This window comes from Venturia canescens, chromosome 5 (genome assembly GCF_019457755.1).
Source record: "Venturia canescens isolate UGA chromosome 5, ASM1945775v1, whole genome shotgun sequence".
Classification (NCBI taxonomy): Eukaryota; Metazoa; Arthropoda; class Insecta; order Hymenoptera; family Ichneumonidae; genus Venturia; species Venturia canescens.
In genome coordinates this window covers 12,900,248-12,912,465 of record NC_057425.1, presented here as the reverse complement: position 1 = coordinate 12,912,465, position 12,218 = coordinate 12,900,248, and positions in this window count along the sequence as shown.

The window sequence follows — 12,218 nt, the reverse complement described above, 5'->3', positions numbered from 1 at the left end:
CGGAAAATAGAAAGACGAACATTTCGTCGTCATTTTCTCAGTGCAGGTCAATAAAATTCGTGCTGTATTAATTACGGGGCAACGTTTTTACGCGAAATATTGAAAAGACAATTTTTAGTCAGCCGGAGCAAGACGAGCGGAGTATTTGCACTCGAGATTGGCAATTTCCGCGCCCACATTTCAGCTTTTATTTCTTTTCCAAGTGATTCCTGGAACCCTGAGCTCTGGGGAAAAAGCATTGATGAGCGGAGCCGATTTCGAGCCTGAATGAATGTGGAAAAAGATGCTCATAGATTTTCTAAATTCTCGAGATTCTCACAGAGTTTTTCGTCCAGTCATTTACCATGAAATTGATTTTATCGTTATCATTCCACAAAAGTTATTAAAAAAGGAAAACGGCAGATTCTTATGCTGATTGAACTCTAAAAAACTGATTTTACGACACAGTTAAATCAAAATGACCCCGATGACGATCTGAAGACTAAAAAATGGGACACGAGCTCTAGAGACAAGTCGAAGTAGCAGTTACCAACTCTTTTGAAATTAAATTATACAAGAATTACCGTTAAAATCCGGAGCACGCAAACACGTATGCGAGGACAGATGGCACACCTCTCCGATCCGAGATACGAAAATAGAACGTCTGGCTGTTTTTTTTCCCTAATCGAGGGAGACAAGACTAATTGGTTTGAGGAGACAAAAAAAAGAGTTGAGAAAGACATAGAAAAGGCCTTTAACCATGTGCACTCTACTTTGAGGGGTGACCCTAGAAAGTGAGACCATTTTTTTACCCTCGAAAAAAGAGATGCATACGCACAGCCACTTCCACTCTAGAATTAGCGTCGTGATGATGACTACGAAATACGTACACGGAGAAAACGAGGCCGAAAATTCTACAGAAAAGTACTAGGAATATAGTAGCTCGGGGACAGTATATACGCACTGGATTGCAGCCTTAATTCGAAGAGCAGTAGTAACAATTGTTCTATCCACCATATTAAAAAGACCATACCTTTTATTCAAAAACTCAGTAGTCTTTTTCTCTGTAAGCATAGTGAAAAATCTTTTCAGTCACTTCAAATGTTCATATTGTAAAGTATGCTCTGGCAGCTCTGAAAAAAAATTACGTGTTCGATAAAATGTCACACGTATTCGGTGTATATTCGTGTATTTATCATAAAATTTACTGCCCTAAAAATTTGTGATTTACAATACATTTCCACTTATCGGTAAGTATTAGTCTGACACGATGAGTGACACTCGAAAATAGTTCTTAACGAAATATAGTTCTTAAGTGCATCACTTTTTGCTATGCACATAAAGCTGTTTAGAATTTTAGGGACGAAAAATTGGAAAATTAAAAAAATACTGTGCAGTTTGTAATCGGTGGGTAAATAGTTTGAAAATTCTTGAAAAATAATATATTCCTCACTATACAAAACGAAGCAGTTTCCTCCGTGTATGACGAAGCTTTCGCTGCTTCGATGAAAAACTGCGTTAAACTATTTTCTTGATTCTTATAGTAACGTCCATCGCTTTTAATAATTAAACAGCTCCGTTCTTTTCGCGTGTGACGATGATACAGCATGAGACAATAATGACAGGGATAATTATGATAAAAAAAGATTCTTACGAAGGCCCAAGGTGACATGCGTCGAGTAGATCGAGGTTTCGTTCCGTGTCAGGATGATATTGGGTTACGAGGTCGTGTCGGAAAAGAGGCGACGACGACGAGAGCCCTTGTCGCTTTATAAAAATGAGCTTCGAGTTTGAGGGCTCATTCGGTATGCGAGGATAAGCGAAATGTAAATTAAAGAAGTTTTTCTTTTCCTGCGACCGGCTCATTGTCGAGAGCATCGGATTTGTCTCTCGCGCGCGGTCGAAGTGAACAAAAAACTTGGAATTAACGTTGCGTCCCAAGCTCGAGCGAATTACGGAAATTTCGTCTCCGATATTCACGACACGAATGACCGCAAATGAGAAAAAACCTCGGGGAAAAGAAGGCAATCCGGTATAAAACGGAATAACAGCGGAAAAAGAAAAGCTTGAGAAAAATCGAGGGAAAGGAGGAGAGAAGAAGCTTCGGGTTGCGTCAGCAACCGAAATAAACACGATCATTCGCATTGCGAGCTCGACTAGTCCGTACGATCCGAATCATCCTCCCAATGCCGGAAAACACACGTCTGCTGCGGGAGTGATGCTCACTCAACCGTTATTTCCTACCTTCGCCCAGTGAGTAATTTTGCAACACTTTTTTTTCACAGCTCACCGAGTAAATGCAAATTAATTATAAATTGAACATCAAAAGTCTAAAGAGTCTAATAGCTACTGAATAATCGAGTGAAAACTGAATCCCTTCCAAAATGGCTGCTGCCAACATCGACGAGCAATCATAAAGTTAATCAAAATTTTAATCGTCGTCCATTCACTATTTCATTTCACCATTCGACGTGACGCAACACTGTAAAAGAGACCAAGTGAAAAAAAAGGCTTCCGAAAATTGGTAGATCTGAGATAATGCACCGAGTACGAAATTTCATTAAAAACGTGCGATTTAGTAATTCCATTACGCAAGTATTTTAACGTAACAGAGAAAATGAATGGGCATTATACGAATCCCGCCCACGAAGATACATCAACAAAGAGTTTACTTTCTATACCAGACGCGATTGTTGCATGCATGCTCGCTCACGTCGATAGGTATATGTTTAATACGTGTCTTGAACCAGCGAGGATAGGAGTGAAGGTGGAAAAAGATGGTCGAGTCGATTATATTGATCGAGAGCTGGTGTACCAAGATTATTAAATTAACCTGCCACCAGTAATTTTTTTTTTATATAATCAAGTTTTTTACGTAACCTCGAGAGCTCTTTGTTTTTCATGTGTCTATGGTTATCGATACGCGATCGTCGTCATTGCGGCATCAGACCTTCTAGCCGAACAATGGCAGATGAATGAAAAATGAAAAAACAGAAGGAAAAAACTGAAAGAACGAAATCGTTGGCGCGGTAGCCGCGGGGGCTCTCTCGTAACAAATAAGAGATAAGGGAACAATGAGCAACTCCTAATAACGCAATAGTCAATTATACAGACTTATAAGTTACGTTTATAATTTATTACTAAAAATTGACGTACGACGTTCAATTATCGATGTACTGAGGTTACGTGTTCGTTGACGAAAGGGCTGAGGATAAATCACGTCGAAATATCACTATTCGTTAGGAGTCTTTCACAATCAATTACGCACGTGATTTATGAGAATTATTTACGAGTAGTTCGACGAGAGGTAAGACCACTGTAACGACCTCGGAAAATGCATTTTTTCAAGTATTTTTTTCGGATAGAAAAAAAAGTAATGGAATAATAATATTGGTGAGGAAAAGCATATAACTGTCTATACAACGAAAGATTGTAATCGTAAAATATTGAAAAATATACGACGCTGAAGTTTCCAACGTTGGAGTCCAACGAAATGAATGAAAACAAAATGATACATTCATCAGTTTTTTATTTCACAAATCATAATTGTGTAGATTGAAAAACTACGAAGTATAAATTCGGCAGGAAATAAATTGGAGGATTGCTGGAATTATTGAACAATTTTTTAGATCATTTCGTTGGACTCCAACGTTGGAAACTTCAGCATCATAAAAATATGGTGACATCAGGCCCTGCGCAACTTGTTTAGTTCGAAGTGCTGAGTCAGGCAGTGTAACTAGTGCAATTGTTGGTACGAAATAAAAAAAAAACTTGATTTACACACTCATGGTTAGTGAAGTTCGCAGAGGATTTTGAAAATATTCACCTTTGTATTTTTGACGAGTCTTCGAATTGAGAGGTTCAATTTTGACAGAAAAAAGGCTTAATTACTTGATAAAAAGTTTTTGAACGAACATATATCGAAAATTCCGGACGCGTACTTCGCACTTCGAAATGTTATTTTTAAAGCATTGTGGAAATTTTGAACTAAATTAATGAGAATTGTCGGAGTTATGCGGTGTACAGTTTTATTTTAATGAGAATTTTTTTTTTCCAGGCTTACATTGTATAAAGTTCAAAGTATATTTAAAGACAATTAAAAAAATGATTTTTTCGTTTTCCCCCTTAAATGCACAGCGAAGACGAAAAGTATGGGAAACTATTGAAATTATTGAATATTAAATATTAAAATTCATAAAAAGAAAAAAACTAAAGAAAGTTTTATCTTTCGTTGACGATGATCGGTACCCAAATAATTGAGGAAAACATCGAGGTTTGTAGTGTGAGAAAACCTTGACCCGCATGCTGGCCACAATGCTCTGGCGCCAGTGGCCCGACGAGTTTTATAACCTCATGACGGTCTGTATGAACTGTGCAAGGCAGGAAAAAACAAAAGTTTTTGCATCCTGATGCGTGCGAAGGGTCGATATGATGAATTCATCGTTTGCTCCCTAATTAAGCAGTGTAATTATTATACATATATTCAAGAAGAACTCTCGCCTCGAATTCCTACAGTATTCCGAAGCTTTTTGTGCAGTACATTATAGCAAACGTGCCAGGAAAGGTTTCCCTCTTCCTGCTTTTCCTATACTGCTGGGATTACTTCAAGACAAAGATTTTGCATTTCCTTGACGCTATCGTTAAGATTCCATTCAAGGTTTCCTGTCAACGAACAATTACTCATAATCATTTTCTCAGGTTATTCAACACAGTCAGCCGACTAACAAAACGCATGTAAACTAATTCATGCAAATTGAATCTCCTCGTTCTTTCGTTAGTCTAACTTTCTTCTTTACTGCAGTCGGAGAATTTAATCGATTGAAGGAACAAAAACACAATGTCCTCAATAAAAGACGCAAATCCTCTCATTTTATGACGCTGAAGTTTGCAAGGTTGAAGCCCCCAACGAAATGAACGAAAAAAACAATTCGTAATTTTTCAACCTACACAAGTGATTGGTGAAACAAAAAATTGGTGAATTACAAATCGGTTTTTACGTGATTCGCTGGACTTCAACGTTGCAGAAGAAAATTAATGTGTGACACCGAGGTACATATTTAAAATACGCAATTTAAAAGTCTTTATTCGGAATTTACTTGGAAATTATAATGTTGGTAAAAACCCTAACACTGTAGTGTTACAGTAATTTTTACAGTTTTTTCTCTCCGTATAAATATTCAAGTGCGAATAAAATTCTGCTATGTACCATAGTAAATTTCTCAATCGACAAATATTCAAAAATTTCGGCAGATCAGCGATACTTGCGTATTCGAGCTCTTGGAATTATAGACTACGCTCAACTGTGAAATAAGCAATTGAGAAATTTGAATTTGGAAACGACACGAAAATTGCAACGTTTTTGGTAAAGACCTCCAAAATGGGCGACACAGAATCCTAACACACTATGGCAGCACGGTAATTCTTACTATTTTTTTCTCTCCGTGCACTTGTCAATATTTCCGAGCAATTCTTTTTTTCGGTCGAAATAAACACTCGAACAACTTTGTATAATGCGATTGAATATCCATAATTAAAAAATGTTTTCCTCCTCCGTATAAACTTGGAAAATAATCTGACCATGAGTGAAATCATTGAAGTTTTGTTGGATGCCAAAGTCCCGAGCTCCGTCATGACAAACGATTAGCCAATTTACTGCTTACCGATTCGGTCTAATCGATACTATTTGTGTATCGATTGCTATTAGTTTCGTGGCATGTGAGAATACATACGAAGTACATTGACAAGAAATTAGTGCGGTAACTCGAATGGACATGTCAATTGCTTCCAATCGCGAGCATTCACTTGCAAATGGATATGGGGATCGCGTTAAGGGTGAATGATACAAAAGTCGAAATAATTAGAAATTGATCAAATTTGGTGATAATGTTCTTCAACATCAAGTGCGAAAACACAATTTTTTTCAAAATTTTCTTCTGTTTAGTTATCAAGTAATTACGCATTAAAGCAGATTTCTTATGCCCGGAATGTATACCTATATATATGGAAACGCTATGCTTATATACTTGAACTTTAGTGATCAATTACTCGATAACTGTACAGAAGAAAAATCTTAAAAAATTTGTATTGTCAAATTTGGCACTAAAGAATATGTTCACCAAATTTTATAAAATTCTGATCATTTTGAATTTTCTTATGTTTTTAGCATGGTTTAGCATGGCAACATTGTATCGCCTGTGCAATATATCCTTAAGATACTTCACACCCGCAAGTACACGTTGTTCAGCTCGAGTATCGATACAAGTTCTAGCATCGAAGGAAGCTTGAATTTCGAGGGCTCGTTATAGAGCAGAGTCGTTACACAGGACGACCTACAAAAAACAGGGACTTTGACGACAAGATTAGCAAGCAAATGTGTATTGCGACGCCTCTGGCGCTTATCTTCGCATTTCTCACGTTCTTTGCATCCATTGACGTCACGAGGAGAAAACGCTCCATACTAATCGATGATGCGGTGGTTGCCGAAAAAATGGAAGTTTCTCTCCTGCTGGCTCGCCGAGAACAAAGTTTTCATCGCTGGTATTCGCAATCAATAAGAACTAACAATGATGCTTCGAAAGTTTGGGAAATGAAAAATGAAAAAATGATTTTTTATTAGAATTCGACGAGCGCCAACGGTCGTTGCACTTTAGTGAGTAAATTTCTCTTAATTTTGTCCAGGCTTGAATGTTTATTCAAATGTCTCGGGCACAATATCGATGGTATGATTGAGACGAGAGGCGGATAGGCGAACAGAACAGAGATTGGAGCTGGATGTTTGGAGGCAAATAGAGACGATAGCGTGACAGAGTATGAAGCTGGAATGAAAGAGGGATGGAGAGTGTAATATCCGCGCGAGGGTTAAACTCTGGCTTGTGATGCTCAGCGAGAGATCTCTTGCTCACGTGTATACATAATTGTCTGCGGTGGAGTGCGGCGTGTACGAACCGTGAAACGAGCACGCGGTTTTGTTCCCCCGGATCCGACTCTCTCTGTCTCTGGCTGTCTTCTTGTCTTAACCGTGTCAACGGCGAATCTCTTTCAAGTTAGCAAACAAAGCTGTAACCCTCGGCTTGCAACATCTTCAAATCTCGTGAAACAAATTTTCTGATTTCTCAAGTTCATTTCTTACGAAATTTATCAATAAATCAATCTAAAAATAGTGAATCTTCGTACTCTTTGGTCAATTTTTTCAGAGAAAGAAAGCAAGAGCTACTCAAGCCACGTGTGTTTATTCGAATAGTAAATTACATCCGATAGTGACGAAAATTTTGTTTGATTACACCATATAAAGATACAAAAATTTACGATCATCTCAGAATCTCGTTTTAAGGACGCCCCACCGGTACCTGACAATAAGAAGCAACAAAGCACAAGCTCCCACAACAAACATCAAGCACGAGGCAATTTTCTTCCACTCCTGATGCTCCCAACTCGCTAAAACTTAATAAGAACGAAGTTTTTACTGGGTTTTCCCACAGTTTATATTGGCCTTTGTGCCAATGTGGCCCAGCAGGGCATCAGTAATGACTGGCTCCGGGTGACACTCTCGGGGCGAGGGTTCTCGAAGGAACAGGAAGAGGTACAGCGAGAAGCAATAGGCAAAGGCTCGCTTGTGCAAGCCTTTGTTTTAACGATCAATGGAGCCGTATCGACTCCTTTGTAACTAATCGATTGTTCCGGAGTACTTGAGCAGCAGCATAGTTTAGACGCGGAAGGCAAAAAAGGTAGAGCAATGAGTGACCTTTTAACTGGGCTCGTGCACCTGGTGCGTGCATCTACAAATTGCTTCTACAAAACATAAAGGAGGAAGCAGCGAAAGTGTCGCAGCACACCCGGCAGGTCTCTGCGTGTGCCACACGCGTTTCCGAGGCCCCTTCGCCGGGCAGGGCGTGTGCACAACCTGGCACGCTTATTCAGTTACACGGTGCAACATAAAACGTGCTTGTACGTATTAAATATTGAGTGTTGATAATTAATCGCATATAGGATAGTGCTCGGCCTTCGAGCTTTGTGGAACACGAGACGTCGCAGCGGAAATGAGTAACGAAATATCCTCCCACGAGAGTAAGCGTGTATGACTCTGGAGTTCCCAACGTCCAACGTTGCGTACATTAAAAAACAACGAATTGCAATTTAGAAAGGGAGCAAAATTACAGAATAACAAATTTCTTTTTTCGTTCATTTTGTTGGGGTCCAACCAGATAAAAGTAAAAAAAAAATGACGCCAAAAAATTTGTAACAAACAATTTGAAAAATGCTGCACGCGACGAATGCACGGAGACACGAACATTGGAAGAATCATGACGCTGAAGTTTCCAACGTTGGAGTCCGACGAAATGGTCTAAAAAAAACTCTCAAATAATTTCAGTAAATCTCCAATTTTGTTCCCTGCCAAATTTCCAATTCGTCATATTTCAAGCCACATCAATAATTCGTGAAATAAAAAAATAATGAATTATAAATCTTTTTTTCGTTCATTTCGTTGAACTCCAACGTTGCAAACTTCAGCGTCGTTGAAGAATTCCGAAACGATGATTTTCCACATACTTCTTCAACATTATTTCGATTCACAAATGATCCACAGAGTCTCGTAGTAATAAATGCCTCGGGTATGACGCATCAGTAATTTCTCGTTCCGTAAAAACTGCCGTGGCATTTGCCTGAGCTCTTTACTTCGCGGATCTTATCTCAGCGTTTATTCGGCTCGATTACACAGGTGATTCACATCGTCGCAAACTCTCGAGAGCATAATATATATATAAATGTATACGAATATAGATGGGCGGTATACAATGTATGTTAATATATTACGAGGTGGGTCTCCATTGTTACGAGTTGTGAATACAACTTGAATGGCAACCATGGCATTTTTCAGCCTTCTCCATATGACTCATCGATATACAGAGAGACCGAGACAATAATGAGGTTGCTCGAATAAGTTATGCGCACGGGAGAATAAAATAAATGTGCCAAACATCTTTGTGGATCGCGTCGATTTGATAATAGTTTAAATGAAAAACATAAGCCAAAAATCTGATTCGCAGTGTGCCAAACATCACAGTTGCTGGTCCTTTTCAATAAAATCATCAGAACTTTGAACAGTAATTGAGTCATAAATGAAGTCGCAACTGTTCGAAGGAACTCTACAATCTGCGAAGTAACAAACTCTTTCAGTATCTTACCAGGAAGTAAAAAATGTTTGATCATTGATAAAAACACATTCGGTTAGACGAAAATCTAGACGAAGAAAACTGCTTCGTTTTGTATAGTTAGGAATATATATTATTTTTCGAGAATTTTCAAACTATTTGCCCACCGATTACAAACTGCATAGTATTTTTTGAATTTTCCAATTTTTCGTCACTTAAATTCTAAACAGCTTTATGTGCATAACAAAAAGTGATGCACGTAAGAACTATTTTTCGTTTTGTTTTCGAGTGTCACTCATCGTGTCAGACTAACACTTACCGATAAGTGGAAATGTATTGTAAATCATAAATTTTTGGCACAGTAAATTTTATGATAAATACACGAATATACACCGAATACTATATTCCTAGTATTATCCTCTAAAATTTTCGGCCTCGTTTTCTCCGCGTGTAGTGAATTCATTTGCAAGTGGTCTACATTTTTTTGAAATGGCGAATATTTAAGTGCATTCGACAAGAAAAAGAATCGTATTTTTGTCCAACGAAATGAATTTGAGAACGTTTTTTTCTCAGTGCTCAAAGCGTTACGTAGAAACGTGGATAAGGAGCACCACGCTGCACTCCCTGAGTTGTGCACCTCTCAAAATTTCGCAGCCTTTCCTCGTTCCATTTTTTGTGACAAAAGTTTTTTTTCGTGAGGTCATGGAGGCCTGAATATAATCGCGACGTGAGTGTCCGCTTCAGTAATTTAAGTGTATTTCTTGCAAATTGCAATGTGAAATGGCCGTACGAATTTCACGTGCACATGCGTTCATCTCTCCCGATGTACATGGCGCCCAGGGCCACGTGCGCAAAACCCTTTTCCTACTAGGAGGAGTATAACTACTAACGAAGTGCACACTCCGTTATGCTAATTATTCTCGAGTTATTTACGGTTCGGTGACCCCCTGCGCTTTATTCTTCGCGGATGACACTGACAAAGGTTTTTTAATAACTGAAATAAGGAAGTTTTCTCGATGCGAGCAAATAACTGGGTGATCAAATGAAATCTTCAACGATTTCGATTCTCCGCGAAAATGATTTTGTCCCATAAACTGAAGGCAAATTTCACAAAAGAATGACCCAATTTTGCTCCTTTTAGCAAAAATATAAAAATCACAATCTGAAAAAACGACGTTTCCGTTGGAGCAGTCCAACACTGCAAACTTCAGCCTCACTGTTCGTATATTTTCGCTAGAATTTTTCTACTTTCTCTTCAAAATATGTTTCCGTCCGGCCAGGAGGAGTTTATTTTCACAAGAACTTTGAGCACCGATAATGAAATTGTTTATTTTACGATCATTAAAGAAGAAGATGTACCTGGAAATAATCTTGGCCGATTAGCCTGAGGAAGTGGACTGGAGAAAGAAGAATGGCGAGAGGAAGAGACCCGAGGAGGCGAATTTATCTTTCACTCTTCATGAATAACGCCGCAGTGAATAAAGTAGTGGGTAGGCAGAACAGCATCTCACTGTGTGATATTTCTGACATCAAGAAAACACGATGTACCGAGAGAGAGAGAGAGAGAGAGAGAGAGAGAGAGAGAGAGAGAGAGAGAGAGAGAGAGAGAGAGAGAGAGAGAGAGTGAGATTGTCAGTGAATCGTGGATAGATGAACCGCGAGAAGGCCTCAGGATAACGCGTACCTCGAGAGTTGCATAGACGCCTTAAAAAACATGGAAGCGCGGGAGAGAGCCTGAGGCGAGCAGGAGTTCTGAGGTTTGTGAAATAAAGAAATAAAGTAAATCCATTATTTCGGAACTCTCAGCCGGAAAAGCATCAAGATTTAAAACGATTTACCTGAAGGAAATTCTTAACTGAACGTTCATTACTGTCGGAAATAATGTCGTTTGTCGAGGGATCATTTTTGCGACGTCCGAATCCTCCGAATTCATTTAAAACTGACATTTAGATAAATCGTCTTTCCTCATTTCGCGTATACGAAAATAAGTTCTCACAGCGATATATTTTCAACGTTTTTTCGTGTACACAAGAAAGGGAAATGCCTGGAGAAAGGCTCGGGGACTTCGGTATGCGGGCAACGGCAGACGGAAAGATTGAATCGTTGACCGATAAATTAAAATTCGCCTTGTTCTTCCTTATACGGTTATTTGAAATATTTAAACGCAATTTTTAGCGCACACGTTTTCACTTATTTATAAAATCAATTAAATAATACTTCGCGTTGCTTTTCGGTGGCTATAAAAAAGCAGCAGCCTCGCGGTTAAAGGCGATATTAAATTGTGGTTATTACGATGACGCGCAATATTTCGAAAATTCGAATAAATCAGGGTTAAATGGGAATCGAATGGGGCTTTTATTGCTGAGAAGAGTCACGAGAGTGAGCGTACTTAACAAGCATCTGCCTGAGACGAATTTAAACGAATTTTCAACGAGATTGACATTCGAATTTTTGCGTAACTCTTCGGACATCTCCCACGCGTTGATCGAATCATTTTCCGAGTTAGTCGACAGGATGACGAGGTAATTGAAAAAAAAATGCGATTGCAAATCGTCAGCGAGCGTCGAAACGTTCCACTATTCGAGGTCGCCAAAGAGACATTGCACGGTGTAAAAGCGTGTTGAAAAAGCGAGTTAAAAGTTCGAAAAAGCAAAGTTCCACGTCGCTAATTGGCAAAAATCGTGAGTTTAAGAAAAAGTTGTAAAATTTGAATACACGCTGCTCCGGCTCAAATTCAATGTAAACGCAGAAGTGTTTGCGCTCATTAAATATTCAGAGAAGGCGCAAAGGACACGTAGAAATTTATAGTGTCCATAAGCCGAACGAGCAACGCGAGACAGACTGCGGCGGGGGGGAACGGGACGAGCTCACGTGAAAATACGGTTTGGGGAGCAGAAGAAGCACATCCTAGCAATGTCCGCACGAGCGTACACAGCGAGTACGTTAAAAGGCTTGTACACGAAAAACGAGGTTCGAGTTTGCACGCAAGCGCATACACCCAAAGCCCCCCGTTATCCTCGACCCATTTGGCGTAAATGCCAAGAAAATATATCCCAGTTGGTAATTCGAGTCGCGAGCACGAGATCTCTT